Raw genomic sequence first — 18,000 nt, forward strand, 5'->3', positions numbered from 1 at the left:
TATTTTTGCCTATAACCCCAAGCCTTGCTATGCTACCACTTAGATTTTTATTCCAAATATGAGGATCCTCAAAATATGTATTGGCTATAGAAATCACTGATTGAAATTCATTGAGCAGGCTGAGAAAATGTATTCACAGATATCTGTCCACTAGAAATAAGGTGTTCTCTCTACATTGCTGAGAGATAATAAGCCCCAATATTAGACACAGAGTGATGGTGATGCTTGAGACAGAGCTGAGAGGCAGAGAGGCCTCCAGCCAAATTACTTTAGTGATGTACGAACCAACTCTGTGGTGTGCAGGTCACATATTAGCCAGGGGGAAGTCACTTGGAACGGAGGCCTTTGGAATGCCTCAGACTGGAAATTAAGCATGGCTCAGCAGTCTGGTTCAGTGGCCTGACCTGGTTTAACCTGGCAGCACGGTCACTGTTCCTGTATCCCCATCTGAGCAGAGAGAGATAGGATGTGTAAAGAGAGCAGAGGAGAGGAGACGTTAGGATAGTCGGGAGAAGAGAAGTGAGAAGGTAATTGAATAAGACTCGGGACATGACCGGAAAGAACTTAAATGGAATTGGCTAAGAACATTGACTCTAATTATGGCCAGATTGGCAAGAATTTTACAGGTGTTTGTAAGATATTTCATAGCAGATTTGTCTGGAACAGGACACTTAGCAAGGGATTAGAATTTCACCTTTCCATTTTGGGAATGTAAAGCCGAAATCTTTAATCTGCGGTAGTAAACATTTTGTTTGCACATTTTGGCCCCTTGCTCAGCAATGAAATACAAATAGAAAAACAGATTTAAAAAAAAAGAGTCCTTTACCATAATAACAGGTCTCACTGTTCTCTTGCTTACCACACTGGCAGGATGTCTGATGTAGCGACCCTGCTACAGGGTCACTCAAGTGATCCAAGTGTTGATTACAGATGCTGCTCTCTGAATTCCCAATGATAAGGTACAAAAGAGGCACACATTGGCCATGATCAATATCATAGAGTATTAAGAAGGCAATCTCTGATCTACACTCGATCTCGTCTCAACAAGCAAGTTGGACAGTCTGCGTTGAAACAGACAGAAAAGCATTCTGGCATTTGGATTAATGAAATTAAACCAATAAAACGCTGAATGAAATGATAATCCACTATGGTTCTGAGGACATCTCTATTTGCTTTGGCCATAAATTCTGTTATTGTCATCAGAAACATCTGATGACACTGTAAGAGGTCAATTAGTGCCACAGCTGTCCAGACAGACCTAGCTGGGCTCAGGGGATTTCTGCATGTCATCACAGTGTGATCCTGTTATCCCAGTAGTCCCACTCTGCTGGGGATTGTTTGCTGTTTACATTATGATATTTGCTCTGTGGCTCCACACAAACCAAGACAGTTTTAGGTTCCTTTTTTAGTTAGTTAACAAAACAGGGGGCAGGCAGACAACAGGTCAAGGGCAGGCAGAGGTCAGTAATCCAGGGCAGTGTCAGACAGGTACAGACAGGAGTACAGGCAGGCACAGCGTCTGGGCTGGCAAAGTAGTAAAAAAACTAAAAATACAGGGGCAAGAGAGAAACAGTACGGGGAAAAGGAGACGAGGTTAAATCCTTGATACATGAAAAGTGGGAAGTATACGGAGGGCGCGGGGCAACAGAAGACGAACAGCAGAGGTGCTAAGGATCTTAGAGATGGGGAAAGGGCAGATAAAACAGGGGAAAAGTTTGCGGGACTCCACCAGGAGGAGCAGATCCCAAGTGGACAGCCAAAGGGCCTCCCGAGTGGTGTAGTGGTCTAAGGCACTGAATCGCAGTGCTAGCTGTGCCACTAGAGATTTTGGGTTTGAGTCCAGGCTCTGTCATAGCCTGAAGAACCATGGGGCGGTGCACAATTGCCCCAGCGTTGTCCCGGTTAGGGGAAGGTTTGGCCGGCAGGGATGTCCTTGTCCCATCGCGCACTAGAGACTCCTGTGGCTGGCCGGGTTGACCTCTTAACCTTCGCCTCTCCTATGTCCGTACGGGATGTTTCAGCAATGAGACAAGACTGTAACTACCAATTGGATACCACAAAATTGGAGAGAAAACGGGGTATAATATATATATATATATTTTAAAGAGGACAGCCATAAACATGGCCGAAATGATAAAGGGAGCCGGCGTCCGGTGGCGATCCGCCTGTCGTCGTAGACGAGGGAGCCAGGCAAGCCTGGAGGAATGAGCCCATTCCAGGACCGGGGAGCGGGCAGTGTCTGGGACAAACATCTAGTTAGCTGGGCCCCCCTGGGAAGTGAGGCGCAGCTGGGAACACTGCGCTTCACAGACCTGGTTCTCTATTCCCCAGATGAGTGTAGCTGCCAGACACAAGGTAGGAAGGATGTTCTCGGGTTTTTAGGGTGTAGCAGCAGGGTTATAGCGGTGTGAAAGCAAATCTGGCTTAACATTCTTGGACCCCTGGAGGTAGTAGATAGTAAAGTTGAACCGGGTGAACTGCAGGGCCTTTTGAGCTTACCTGGAGTTCAGATGCTTGGCGGTGGAGATATTCCAGGTTCTTGTGATCTGTCCACACAATGAATGGACGTTCCACCTCCTCTAACCAGTGCCTCCGCTCCTCCAATTCCATCTTCACTGCAAGTAGTTCTTGCTTCCTCACATCATAATTCCTCTCCATAGCGTTAAGACGATGAGAGAAGGCGGCGCAGGGATGCATCTTAAGGGTCCAGGGCAGAATGCTGGTACAGGACGGCCCCACTCCGACATCCGAAGCATCTACCTCCACCACGAACTGATGGGACGGGTCCGGATGGATTCATGTGGGAGCTGTGGTGAAGCGGTGCTTAATGTCCAGGCAGGTCAGCATCTGGGAACCATGTGAATGGGACCTTGTGAGAGGTGAGTGCTGAAAGGGGGGAAGCCAGGGTGCTGTAACCGGATAACACAGCGATAGAAATGGGCAAATCCTAAGAATTATTGCAGCTGCACTGGATGTGTGTTGGGGCCAATCCACCACCGCTCTCACCTTTCTGGGATCCATCTGCACATTACCAGCATCGATGATGTATCCAAGGAATGAGATGGTGGTGATGGAATTCGCATGTTTCTGCTTTGACAAAAAGCTGGTTCTCCAGGAGAAGCGGGAGGACTAGTCAGACGTGGAGAACGTTTTCTTGAACTAAGCAGGATAAAAACAAGGATGTCGTCGAGGTAGACGAACACAAACTGGTTCAACATGTCACGGAGAACATCGTTAACCAGAGCCTGGAACACAGCAGGAGCGTTGGTCAGATCGAATGTCCGCTAGCAGTGTTGAAGCATGTCTTCCACTCATCACCATCCCATATCCGCACTAGGTGGTAGGCATTCCGCAGGTCCAACTTAGAGAAAATAGTGTCCCACTGGAGTGTCTCGCAAGCGAAGGCAATGAGTGGTAGTGGGTAGGTGTCCTTAACCAAGATGTCATTGAGGCCCCGGTAGTAAATGCACAGGCGCAGGGTTTTGTCCCTCTTCTCCACAAAGAAGAACCCTGCACCAGCGTGGAGGTAGAATGACGGATACACCCTGCAGCCAGGGAGTCCTCGATATACGTCCCCATAGCCTTGGTCTCCAGAACCGACAGTGAATACAGCCGCTGGAGCCGCTGGAGTTCCCTGACACTTGCAGGTTGATAGGAGTAGTATTGTGGGTGACTGCCTATAGAGCGCCCATTCAGTGCTCTAGCGTCCATGGGCATGGAGAGGGGCTGAGTGGGGATGAACAGCTCTGACACCAGGGTAGCGTCCATGGAACGCTCATCGGCCCCAGAGTCAATGAGAACCAGGAGAGATTTTGACTGGTCACCCCACAGCAGGATGGCATGGAGAGGGGTGCGAGGAATGGGAGAAGAGAAATGATCCGTATGGTCCACTACCTACTGATTACCTGGTCTTTTAATGGACAGGTAAACATGTCATGACCGGCAGTCCCGCAATACAGACAACTCTTGGTGTTAAGTCTGCGTAAACGTTCGGCTGGAGAAAGCCTAGCTCTGCAGAGTTGCATCGGCTCCGGAAGAGGCAAGTCGGTAGACCTCGGAGACTCTCAGGGGGACTCGGGTAACATCGGAGGCAAGGTGGGATCCTTGGGCGAGCGAGTGGGACCGGAATCAGACCTCCTCTCCCATCTATGTTACCGTAGCCGCCCATCGATTCAGATGGTCAAGGCAATGAGTGAGTTGAGATCCGTAGGCAGCTTTCGGGCTGCGAACTCATCATTAACCTCCTCCAATAATTCATGAAGGAACGTGACGAACAGGGATTCCGTGTTCTAGGAACTCTCAGCAGCCAATGTGCAGAAATCAACCGCATAGTCCGCCACACTGCGGGAGTCTTGACAAAGCTGGAGTAACTTCCTCAGCCACGAACTCCTCCAGACAGAAGCACACGGCAGATTGTTGTTCCCATACCGCTGGAGCCCGGGCGGGAGCCCTCCTGGACATCAGCGTTATAAGATACGCTACCTTCAAGCGGTCCGAAGGGAAGGACAAGGGCTGCAGCTCGAAGAGGAGGGAACACTGGGAGAGACGCCCGACACGTTTCCGACTCTCCAGCGAAGCGTTCCGGGGGGAGGAAAGCAGGGTTCTCGGGAAGCCAGAGTGGCTTGGAGAGATGTTCTGCTGACAGCGGGGTTACTGAGGGGCTGGGAGGTTACTGTCGTGGCCGTCTGTCTAACAGAACATTCTTGGAATTGCTCCAGCAATATATTCAAAACACAGTCATGGCATTCCGCCAAGGTCTGGAATCCTTCCTTATGGAACAAGAATGTTCTGACCTCGAAGTAACTCCTCGTGCCAACCAATGGTGGCTCCTTAGGAGGAGACGGCGTTGCAGAGCTGGTCTGAGTCTGCTGGGTCAGTCATGGCCAGTTAGTACGATCAGAACTCAGGATAAGACCCAGATGCAGACAGTTCGAATCAAAGATGTTAATTAACAAAACAGGGGGAAGGCAGACGATAGGTCAAGGGCAGGCAGAGGTCGGTAATCCAGGGCAGTATCAGTAAGGTACAGAACGGCAGGCTCAGGGTCAGGGCAGGCAGAGGTCAGCAGTCCAGGGCAGTGCCAGACAGGTACAGAACAGCAGGCAGGCTCAGGGCAGGGAGAATAGTCAAAATCGGAAAAACTAGAAAACAGTGACAAGAGCGAAACAGGAGTATAGGAAAACCGCTGGTAGGCTTGACGAGACAAGACAAACTGGCAACAGTCAAACAGAAAACACAGGTATAAATGCACAGGGGATAATGGGAAAAATGGGGGACACCTGGAGAGGGGTGGAGACAAGCACAAGATAGGTGAAACAGATCAGGGTGTGACAGTATCCTGTGCATACTGTGGCAGCTGTTATTTCACCCTACTCTAATTATGTGTATCCTCCATTCATTGGTTGTGCTTCTAACGAGCAGTCTGTGCGTGACCAGGGTGAAAACAGCTCATGAATTAAAGCAGGCGAGATGCTTCCTCACAGCAGATGCCCCTCACAGGAGAGTTATCTACACCTTCCACAGTCTCAGCACATTCTCCACAACCCACTCAGAAGAGACATGGAAATGTGCCGTTCAGAAAAGCAGAATATCACCCTTTTTTCTTTAGACGTGATTTTTAAGATCATCTCTAATAGAGACATTGAATGATGTGCTTTGGGTTCAAGTTATTGTTCTCACACTAAAGTCCATAGTGGGTTCATTCATTCAGTTCATATCCTATCTGTACATAATACGTACATTGAATCCTCTTGCACTACCGTTCAAAAGTTTGGGGTCACTTCGAAATGTCCTTGTTTTTGAAAGAAAGCCATTTTGTCCATAAATATCATACTAAATATATAAATATATTCACATCACAAAATAAATGATTAAAACACACTGTTTTGCAATGAAGGTCTACAGTAGGCTCAACAGCACTCTGTAGGGTAGCACCATGGTGTAGCCGGAGGACAGCTAGCTTCCATCCTCCTCCTCTGGGTTCATTGACTTCAATACAAAATCTAGGAGGCTCATGGTTCTCACCCCCTTCCATGGACTTACACAGTAGTTATGATAACTTCCGGAGGATGTCCTCCAATCTATCAGAGTGCTGGCATGAATTGACATGTTGTCCACCCAATCAAAGGATCAGAGAATGCATCAAGTACTGAAAACATACAATATGTGAACAGTTTTGAACCAATTAATTTCTTCAAAAATGGAGATGCAAGAGAGACATAGAAAGAGATGGAGAGAAAGCTATATTTCATAATTATTTTCACTTAGTGTACTTACTCAGCAATGTCCTCTGATTGACATCAAGCACCAGTGGTCCAGATCAATACCCACACACCCAACAACAAAAACTGTTCCCTGTCTTATTTTAAGTCATACAGGCCTGTGGGGCAGTTGGGCCAAGGCCAATTTCCTTTGAAGCAGACAGAACTTTCATATGCTGCTGAAGATTTGGCACCCTGGATCTGGGGGTTTCAGCATGCTAACTACACACAGGCCTTGCAGATGTGGTGCAGATGTGGTGCTTGAAGGACTGGACAGTGGCTGTTTGTTTTGATAGTTCTCACTGGCGATGTTACAAGGAGCATATTGCCAGATGGGAGCTTCATGCTTAACCACCTTATGGGACTGTGATGATTAATCTGATGTTGATGCCATTGGTGCCCCTAGCCCCCCTAATCCCCCACCCGCTGGCAGTTTATTCAGATGATTTGATATACATTAATCTTTATGTTTGAGGAAAACATTACATCTGATGCATGTAATACGACAACTCGATTCACTTCCCTGACCACTCATAGACAGATAAAAAACTGGACAGGAGCAATATAGGCACAGGAAAAATACTGGACAGGAAATAAGGGTGCAGCAGATGTATCTCATGGTGCATATAATGGCATATCAGTACTCCATTATGACAGTAATGCTTATTATAATTTGTAATGTTACAGGGAGACTATTTGAGATTAGTGTCCCTTCACTTCCTGAGTTTTTGTTTTACCCCACTGGCAGGTGAACAAGCCCCTCAGAATCTACTTATAGTAGTACAAGCAATGAGTATTCAGGAAGCTGGAAATCATCCAGTAACAGCTGTTTAACAAAGGAAATTGCATTTCATATTTTCACCCATACTGTTATTTGTAATATGTCGTTTCTAGTCAACTTCAAGCAAGTACTTTACTTCAAAACAATGTCATAACAACCAATCAAGTCAACCCACCAGACAACCACCTCGCATCCGCTCTGTGTGTATGACAAGATCATGTTTTCCTGCCACCCACAGAAGCTGAACCATCTCTGTGTACTGAGACATGTCTCTGATAGTATCTGACTCCTGGGCTGCATATTAAATGGCACCCTTTTCCCTTTATGGCGCACTACTTTGGACCAGAGCCCTATGGTAGTAAAGTAGTGCACTAACAAGGGGTGCTATTGTGCTGAGGTAGTGGCTTGTCCACCCGCTCCCCCTGAGCTGAGCTGGGGAATGCAGATGGGGATGCTCATTGATAAGTGAAACAGTGAGGTCAGGCTGGTAGTGGCTGCCCTACAGCAGAGGTCTGAGGCTTCTGTTCTGGGCTACTTCTATCTACTTTCTCTCTGCACAGTGCTGTAGCCCACACACCACCTCATCAGCTGTTCACCTTGTGGCATTGCTGGAACCCACTAGTACCCAATTAGAGGAACAGCTACCACACCACAGGAGACTGCCACCTGTGGCTAGCCTACATTATGTTATATGACAGAAAACATATATGTTATTGATTGTTACATAAAACTATATAAAGAGTGTGATACTAAATTATATTTTGTGATGATTGTTTGACTGAGATTTAAAGTTGGACACTGAAATGACTCAGTCTTCTAAAGAGTACATCAGGGAGGACTTCTCTCCCTCCAGTACATCTAGCAGCCACACAGTCATCCATTTTTCACCCAATTCCCTGCACTTTGAGCCATCCATACTCCATACAGAGTGAAAAGAAAGTGGCCATTCCTCCATATCTCTCCCCTCTCTCTTTCTCCCTCTGACGGTTTAAGGAGATCCCTCTATCTGTAACACTCAGCTCTGTCACCCAGAACAAAGCCTATCCGAAGACAGGTGCACGGCTCTTTTAAGGTGGGCCAGGGAGAGAGGGAGAGGGGGACAAAGAGTCTGCGGAGAGGGGGACAAAGAGAGGGACTGAGAGAGACAGAGAGCGATTAAGAGAGAGTTTATGTGTCTGTGCCAGGGAGATTTGTTCACTGAGCCTGACAGGTATCTTTTTTCTCTCTCCAGGTGGGTGGATGGATTTTTATCTCTTGATAAACCCTGAAAGTGACCCTGATCTGATTCATCCCTATGCAGATTACACAAACCCTCGTACCTACAGTATATATAAAAGCTTTTAATACAGTAGACCATTCCATTCTTGTGTGCCGGCTAAGGAGTATTGGTGTCTCTGAGGGGTCTTTGGCCTGGTTTGCTAACTACCTCTCTCAAAGAGTGCAGTGTACAAAGTGAGAAAATCTGCTGTCTCCGCCACTGCCTGTCACCAAGGGAGTACCCAGGTAAGGGTGCTCTCAAGCGGCTGGATGTTCTTTACCATTCGGCCATCATATTTGCTACCAATGCTCCTTATAGGACACCAGTGCACTCTATACTCCTCTGTATACTGGTCATCTCTGTATACCAGTCGCAAGACCCACTGGTTGATGCTTACAGTGCCTTGCGAAAGTATTCGGCCCTCTTGAACTTTGCGACCTTTTACCACATTTCAGGCTTCAAACATAAAGATATAAAACTGTATTTTTTTGTGAAGAATCAACAACAAGTGGGACACAATCATGAAGTGGAACGACATTTATTGGATATTTCAAACTTTTTTAACAAATCAAAAACTGAAAAATTGGGCGTGCAAAATTATTCAGCCCCCTTAAGTTAATACTTTGTAGCGCCACCTTTTGCTGCGATTACAGCTGTAAGTCGCTTGGGGTATGTCTCTATCAGTTTTGCACATCGAGAGACTGACATTTTTTCCCATTCCTCCTTGCAAAACAGCTCGAGCTCAGTGAGGTTGGATGGAGAGCATTTGTGAACAGCAGTTTTCAGTTCTTTCCACAGATTCTCGATTGGATTCAGGTCTGGACTTTGACTTGGCCATTCTAACACCTGGATATGTTTATTTTTGAACCATTCCATTGTAGATTTTGCTTTATGTTTTGGATCATTGTCTTGTTGGAAGACAAATCTCCGTCCCAGTCTCAGGTCTTTTGCAGACTCCATCAGGTTTTCTTCCAGAATGGTCCTGTATTTGGCTCCATCCATCTTCCCATCAATTTTAACCATCTTCCCTGTCCCTGCTGAAGAAAAGCAGGCCCAAACCATGATGCTGCCACCACCATGTTTGACAGTGGGGATGGTGTGAGCTGTGTTGCTTTTACGCCAAACATAACGTTTTGCATTGTTGCCAAAAAGTTCAATTTTGGTTTCATCTGACCAGAGCACCTTCTTCCACATGTTTGGTGTGTCTCGCAGGTGGCTTGTGGCAAACTTTAAACAACACTTTTTATGGATATCTTTAAGAAATGGCTTTCTTCTTGCCACTCTTCCATAAAGGCCAGATTTGTGCAATATACGACTGATTGTTGTCCTATGGACAGAATCTCCCACCTCAGCTGTAGATCTCTGCAGTTCATCCAGAGTGATCATGGGCCTCTTGGCTGCATCTCTGATCAGTCTTCTCCTTGTATGAGCTGAAAGTTTAGAGGGACGGCCAGGTCTTGGTAGATTTGCAGTGGTCTGATACTCCTTCCATTTCAATATTATCGCTTGCACAGTGCTCCTTGGGATGTTTAAAGCTTGGGAAATATTTTTGTATCCAAATCCGGCTTTAAACTTCTTCACAACAGTATCTCGGACCTGCCTGGTGTGTTCCTTGTTCTTCATGATGCTCTCTGCGCTTTTAACGGACCTCTGAGACTATCACAGTGCAGGTGCATTTATACGGAGACTTGATTACACACAGGTGGATTGTATTTATCATCATTAGTCATTTAGGTCAACATTGGATCATTCAGAGATCCTCACTGAACTTCTGGAGAGTTTGCTGCACTGAAAGTAAAGGGGCTGAATAATTTTGCACGCCCAATTTTTCAGTTTTTGATTTGTTAAAAAAGTTTGAAATATCCAATAAATGTCGTTCCACTTCATGATTGTGTCCCACTTGTTGTTGATTCTTCACAAAAAAATACAGTTTTATATCTTTATGTTTGAAGCCTGAAATGTGGCAAAAGGTCGCAAAGTTCAAGGGGGCCGAATACTTTCGCAAGGCACTGTATTTATAAAAACCCTCTTCGGCCTCACTCCCCCTTATCTGATGTGTGTTTTGTCCTATATTTATATTGTGTTTATTTATTTATTTTAATATCAGGCCCCCGTCCCTGCAGGAGGCCTTTTGCCTTTTGGTAGGCCGTCATTGTAAATAAGAATTTGTTCTGAACTGACTTGCCTAGTTAAATAAAGGTTAAATAAAAAATAAAATAAAAATAAAATGAGGCATGAGAGAGGTGGGTCGTTCCACAAAAGGAGTCCCTTTTGTATTCCTTTGATATTTTAAGTTGAAGTCGTTCACCAATATTTCATTTTAAAAGCATGTTATATTAAATGAAGTGTCCTTTAATATAGACCACATGGAAAATTCAATAAATCAGACTTTGTATATGAATAAAGACTTGCTAAAGTGCCAAACATCTGATTTTTGAAATGTGCCTTGTTTTTCCTACTTCTAGGAAGATTTCAACCCACTTAACCCCAACATTTCTTCAAGTTCTCACCAACATTGTAAAGCCCTAGTTATGTTCTTTCTTTGACAAAATCCTTTCTGAAGATTATTTTGTACTTCATGTGATTAGTGATTAATTTACATCTGTACCTAATTTTAAGGTTAATCCTGTTATGCACTTGAACTGAACTCTCGTTTTAATATGGTGAAACTATTCCTTTAAAAAAATGAAAATATAAAATAAACATTGTACATAGAATAGTCAAATCATAGTGTAAAAGCAAGTGAGCTGGTCCTACTCTTTTTGGCCATTTGCTGGTGTTTTGTAGAGGAAAAATGATTGTGTCATGTATAACACGTCAACAGTGTTACCCATAGATAGATAGACAAGCAATGTTTTAACAATTTCATTTTTTTTAAAAGCTTGTTTTCAAATGCCCCTCCCTTTTGTACACAACAAGCTTTCATCCCCCCTTTCACAAGAGGATTTCTGGCTGAATTAAGATGAAAACCTCAACCATGTTACGGTCTTTTACTTAAATGGCACATACTATATTATTTTTTTCTTTCTTTTTTTTACCCAAGAGATGGGAAAACATGTTTTTTTATCAAGTTGAACATCTGTTCTTTATTACAGATTGTAAACATTTTGTCAAATAAAAAAAATGTTGGACAAATGCGCACTACCCAAAATGTACTCTATTCGTTGAATGACGCAGGTAATGAATGCCTGTCTCGCACCGTTGGCCTGTTGTTCATGCATAACGCACAGCAATCACTTGGTGCCAATGGTCTGGAAGATAACAGAACATGAATCTGTCCCAGATAACAGATGCCTAACCTGTTTTTGTAAGACTGTGTTATTTTTATAATAATGCCAAAGTGACATGAAGCATTTCATTGCATCTGCACTAAGTGCTCTGAATTAGCATTCATCAGTGATTTCATCACTTCACCCACAGTTCTTTCTCTATTCTTCCAGCCGAGAGGTTTCAGCTCATATGAGCATATGCCAGATGGACACAGAATTAGCCCACATTTTTATGACCCGAGGGTCATCCATCTCATAACTTCATGATTCCCTCAGCTTTTGATCATTACTTCCCTTTCAATTATTATTTATTTTCAACTGAATCAAATCAAATTTTATTGGTCACATACACATATTTACCAGATGTTATTGCGGATGTTCCTAGCTCCAACAGTGCAGTAGTATCTAACAATTCACAACAATACACACAAATTACTTTCTTAGCTACAGTATACGTATCTCCCTGGCATATTACATCATTTATGCAGCAGCATACAAGATGTTTTTGGACTCACCGTTTTGCTGTGCTCAATTGAACAGGTGGACAAATTTCTTGTCATCAAACTTTGTCATCAAAGTCGCTCAAAACGTATTTTTCCAGTCTGAGCTTATTTTTATCAAAGTTCCCAGTTGTCTTGAATTAACAGAAGTCTGAGATTTCTCAGTTCCGAGTTTCCAGTTGTTTTGAACACGGCAGAAGTCATGTTGGAATGACAGCATTGCCAATGTATTCAACCTTTTCTGGCCCATGGTGTTGCATGTGAATGTTTATCCTTTTAAGCTTGGAAAAGAGGCCCTTTAACCCACACTTGGAGCACACACCCTATCCACCGAATAGCACGAAGGAGAAGCAAAATATTAAAACTTCTTAGGGATAACCCCTTTTTTTTCAATTTTTGCCTAAAATGACATACCCAAATCAAACTGCCTGTAGCTCAGGCCCTGAAGCAAGGATATGCATATTCTTGATACCATTTGAAAAGAAACACTTTGAAGTTTGTGAAAATGTGACTTGAATGTAGGAGAATATAACACAATAGATCTTATAGAAGAAAATAAAATAAAAAAAAAAACCTTTTTTTCTACCACCATCTTTGAAATGCAAGAGAAAGGTCCCAGTTCAAGCCATCACTCTGGTTGTAATTCCGATGGTGTTCAGAGGAATAACTTCAAGAATGAGCGAACTACATGACATTCAGTGTGAAGACACCCAGGTACATTTGGGCAAATCATGAAGGAGACATAGGCATTCATATTACATTTTTCTGCAAGAATAATGTCAAATATGTATACTTGGACTTTGATTTGGCTTTTCCAGTATTAGTAGCCATATTATAAGTTCAACATTTGCAAAACACCCAGTTTTCATAACTTAATAACTCTGAATATTCGAATACTTTCTGTCTAAAAGGAAAAGGCATGCTGTCGCAAAAGGTTAGCGCCTACATTTTGCAACAGAGACAGGGTTTCCAGATACTCCCGTAAAACCCAGCTCATTGGCTATCTAGCTAGCTTTGTTTGACCCTGATTGGTGTTTATTTGACAAAGATACAGTCGATCAAATGAAGAACGGCCGGGTCATCGCGTGCCATGAAGGCGTCGCTCTCTGACCAAATTTGGTGTCCTATAGGATATTCGACACCCCTAATGATATAGTGAAGTCTTGTTACGTTGTAGGATCTCCGAGGAATACATACGAACGTAAATTGACTGGTTGAAACAACGTTTAGGGTTAGAATTTCACAGATTCCTTTCTTTGCAAATTGAACGAGTGGAAAAACAAAATCGATAGTGCATGCTATATGGACCTTTTTAGGATATGAAAAATGATTTTATCTAACAAAACGACACTTCATGTTATTTTTGGGACCCTTTGGATGATAAATCAGAGCAAGATTTCAGAATGTAAGTACACATTTCACCTTCAGAGGTGAATTTATCAAACCTATCACTCAAACAGTCGCATGGCATTTTTTCGCAGTAATAGCTACTGTAAATTGGACAGTGCAGTTATATTAACAAGAATTAAAGCTTTCAGCCAATATAAGACACTTATATGTACCGACATTTCTTGTTTATCTAAAATCTGCGAAATAAGGTGCTGTATGATTATGAATTGCTTTGCAATGCTTGCAGTTAGCCACTGATTCCTTCAAAGCCATTCATTGTTGAATTTGCAATTTCCAACTTGTTGTGTAATGTTTATGTCCAATGGCTGATGAGCACCAATACGTGTTATCTATAATTTATTTTCATATGAAAAGGATTGAAAAGGATTTGGCAGCAGATTGTCGACGTGATTCATGAAGATGACTCTTGTCTAGCTAAGATTTTTAAAGTATGACGTTGACATGATCAGTCCAATCAAAGCTCCGGTAGATATAACGTTATTTGACGTAATTTTATCTGTGGCCAATGACCTTGAGCCTTCTTGGATGGGTACCTCTAATGTAAATCTACGGCAGCACCCAAGGGAATTGAACTTTCTAGCTCTCCCCGTAGATTTTGCAGTGCCATAGTGTCCCCATGAGTGACAGAACAATGAGCCAATCTCGGCACAGCTAGAAAATATTTCCAGCCCCTACGCTCTGTATTTTTTCACTGGCTGGCCCTCCACTAGGAAAGCACTGAGCTAGACTGAAACACCTGCATTTTGGAGCTGCCTTACTCAAGAAAGCAAAAAAAGAGACCATGTTTGTATGCAGCATTATTAACTCAAATATGTTTTTTACATTGTTTCCAAACTGATATCTGACACGTAGTAATGCCAAAATAACTTGCAAAACATGTTTTTTAGTTAAACAGGTGGGGCTCAAAATGACGGGCCACCACTAGTCCATGTCAAGTCCTCGATGAAGTGGACGACAAGAAACTAAAAACTGCAGTCCCATTTATGTAGATCGGGGCATGCTCCCTCCTCTGCTTCCTGAAGTCAACAATTGTTTTGCTGACATTGAGGGAAAGGTTATTGTCTTGGTACCGCAATACCAGTTCACTTACTGTACCTCCTCCCTATAAGCTGACTCGTCGTTGTTGGTTAACAGGCCTACCACCGTGGTGTCGTAAGCAAACTTGATGATAGAGTTGGTGTTGTGCAAAGCCACGCAGAAGTGGCTGAACAGAGAGTACAGCAGAAGGCTGAGGACACACCCCTAGGAGGCCCCTGTGTTAAGAGCCAATGTTGAGGAGGTGTTGTTGCCAATCCTCAGAGTCAGTGGTGTGCCCGTCGGGAAGTCCAGGATCCAGTTGCAGAGGATGGTGTCCAGACCCAGGGCTCTGAGCTTAGTGTCAAGCTTGGAGGAAACAATAGGGTTGAATGCTGAACTGTAGTCAATGAACATCATTTTCACATAGGGCTTTCCTCTTGTCCAAATGTGTTTGGGTCATGTGAATAAACGGTATCTTCAGTGGAGCGGTAGGCAAATTGGCATCTGTTGGAGCGGTAGGCAAATTGGAGTGGGTCCAGACTCTGCGTTGGGCCTTCTCCATATGTTCCCTCACGACTGGCCATATGGCTGTCATCCGCTCCCTCATCATCTCCACGTGCTCTACCATGCTGCGTAATGGGGTCGGTTGGGCTTCCCACACCTCCTTGGCGAGGTCCAGTAGGCCGCGTGGCCTCCTCCCATAGAGGAGTTCGAAAGGGGAAAACCCAGTGGAGAACTGGTCCTTCTCGGATTGAGAACATTTGGTGGGGTAGTAGTTCTTCCCGTCCTTCCTGCTCGATGACCTTCCACAGCATTTGTTTGAGCGTTTTATTGAAGTGCTCAACGAGCCCATCCATCTGTGGGTGAAAGATGGAGGTCCAGATCTGCTTGATCTGCAGGAGAGCACACAACTCTTTCATTAGGCAGGACATAAACTCAGTACCTTGGTCTGTCAGGATCTCATTCGGGATGCCCAACCAGCTAAAAAGGTGGAACAGCTCCCAGGCGATTCCCTTGGATACCGCCGCCCGTAGGGGAATGGCCTCGGGATACCGGGTAGCATAATCTACTATCACCAGGATGTACTGGTGTCCTCGTGCTGTTTTTACCAGGGGTCCCACTATGTCCATGGCGATGCGTTCAAAGTGCACCCCGATGATCGGTAGGGGGACCAATGGGTTTCAGAAGTGGGCTTTCGGGGCAGTGAGTTGACACTCTGGGCAGCTGCGACAGTAGTCTTCCACGGCCCTCCTCATCCCGGGCCAGTGGAACCGGGCGGCGATCCGTTCCCGGGTCTTCTCCATTCCCAGGTGCGCCCCCAACAGGTGGGTGTGGGCCAGCTGAAGAATGGTTCCCACGTACTGTCGGGGCAGCAACAATATCTCTCGAAGTTCCCCCTGTTGGCGCGACACCTGATACAAAAGGTTATTTTTGATTTGGAAATGGTGTATCGCCAGTCACTCACCCCCGGAAGTAGCTGTCCATCCACCGCTATCACTTGGGCTGCGGCGGCTTTCAAGTTCGGATCCTCCCACTGGTCCGTCCCGAATTGTCCCATCAGTTGGCCCACAGTGGAGGGGGAGGCTGGGCTCGACTCCTCTCGAGCTGGGCAATTCCAGGCAATGTGACCCCGGGTGCCACACTCAAAACACACTCAAAACACCTCCTTTGGTCTCCATCTACCTGGGGTCGTTGGCCCTGCCGACTGTCGGTTCGGGGGATACAGCGGTGGGGCTGTCCTTCCGTCCCCTCGAACGGGTCGCCGACTCGTCCCAGCTCCTACTCAGCAGGGCTGATGTGTCTCCAGTGCTTCCAGGAGGCACTCCAGAGTCTGGGGCGTGCATAAACTCGTTGCCCTCTTCATGTAGTGGGGTAGCACCCGTAAGATCAATTTGATGTAATTTTGTGCTTTTCTTTCAAAAACAAGGTCATTTCTAAGTGACCCCAAACTTTTGAACGGTAGTGTACTTAGCTAGCTATTTTAGCCTACTCAAACATCCGGCTCAAACAGAGGGATGCTATGTTAGCTAGCTGGCTATGACTATCCAACACAACACTGGAACTCTTCAAAGTCAAGGTAAGCGTTTGGTTTTACAAATGTATTCCCACTGGGCCCGCCGGTGTAACTGCTAAACTGTTTACTGACTGTACACTAACATTACTGCATGATTGTAGCGGGTTTACTAAGGAGTTAGTTCTATTAGCTATGTTGACAATGACATTACTTTAGCTAATATGGTGACAATGATGTAGGCTGTGTGTAACAGTTATGATATGGTTTGGATTGAAAAGTTTTTTTTCACCTGGTCACATACAGCTGATGTGTTATGCATTGAAGTCCACAAACTAAGAGAAAAGGTGAGAGGAGGAGAGCGCATAGATGCGAGAAGGAATACAACGTGGCTGCTATGAAAGTGAACTGTGTTTATGTGTGATCAGGGGTTTATTCATGCCACCGATTCTGTTGAAAAACTTTTCTTAAACGGAAGCAAAAGGAAACGAAATGTGGATAAACATGCCTGAATTTGTCCAATAGAAACGTTTTTTTTGCAACTGCACCCCTAGATTAGCTAGATGCAGGCAAGAGTGTGCAAGGCGGTATTGAATGTGTCACCGTCTGTCACCTCAATTTTTTCTCTCCTACTGTGTGCACCTACGTTGTAAACTTTAATTCATTGGCTAGGTTGTAGCAACCTCATGATGTAGCAACCTCATGATGGGTATTGCTAGCCTAAACCTATTTATGTTACATTGAACTGGATAAATGGAATATGAATGACAGTCATCCAATATGCTGCAACAGAAATAAGGCCATGCTCATAAAAATAAAAAAAAACATCCTCCCTCATCTTAAACGGCACCGACAGCCACTGGAGCAGAAACGCCACTCTTTTCCCTCTGACATTTCTTTAGATGAAGGAATAAAAGCTTTGAATCATCACATCATAGGATGAGCCTTTGGGGTTGTTGTTTTTTTCTTTCCCAAATATACAATATGTTAACCATGGGCCAGCAATATAAGGCCTTGGCATGTTTCATGAATTATGGAAGGCCTTTTCCTCCAAGGCACACCTGTAATCATATATGTGGCCTGGTGAAGAGAGAATTGTGTATACTGAAGGACTGGCTGGTTTTACCCAGCTGTATGTACAGTATGTGGGGGCAAAGGGGGGATTTTTTTCATTAACAGTTTAACAGCATTGCATTTCCCTACAGCCGGGAGATGTAATGATTTGCAACATTTTGATTAAAGTTCTCCCAAGGATTACACGCTCTATTTCTCTCTCTCTCACTCTCCTTCACTAAATCACTCAGTGGCTGTGTCCGAATACCCATACTAGCGTACTGCCTACTATCTACTCACCGTCACATACTATTTAGCATGTACCATTTAGTAGTATGCAGTATGCCACGCAACGCAGTAGCGGCTCCTGACTGGCTGAGTAGGTGGGGTGGGGCCGAGTAAGGGTGGTGTTTTCCAAATTCAACAGACATGCATTGCATT

Source organism: Oncorhynchus mykiss, chromosome 6, assembly GCF_057628025.1.
Source record: "Oncorhynchus mykiss isolate SJ-2025 chromosome 6, ASM5762802v1, whole genome shotgun sequence".
Classification (NCBI taxonomy): Eukaryota; Metazoa; Chordata; class Actinopteri; order Salmoniformes; family Salmonidae; genus Oncorhynchus; species Oncorhynchus mykiss.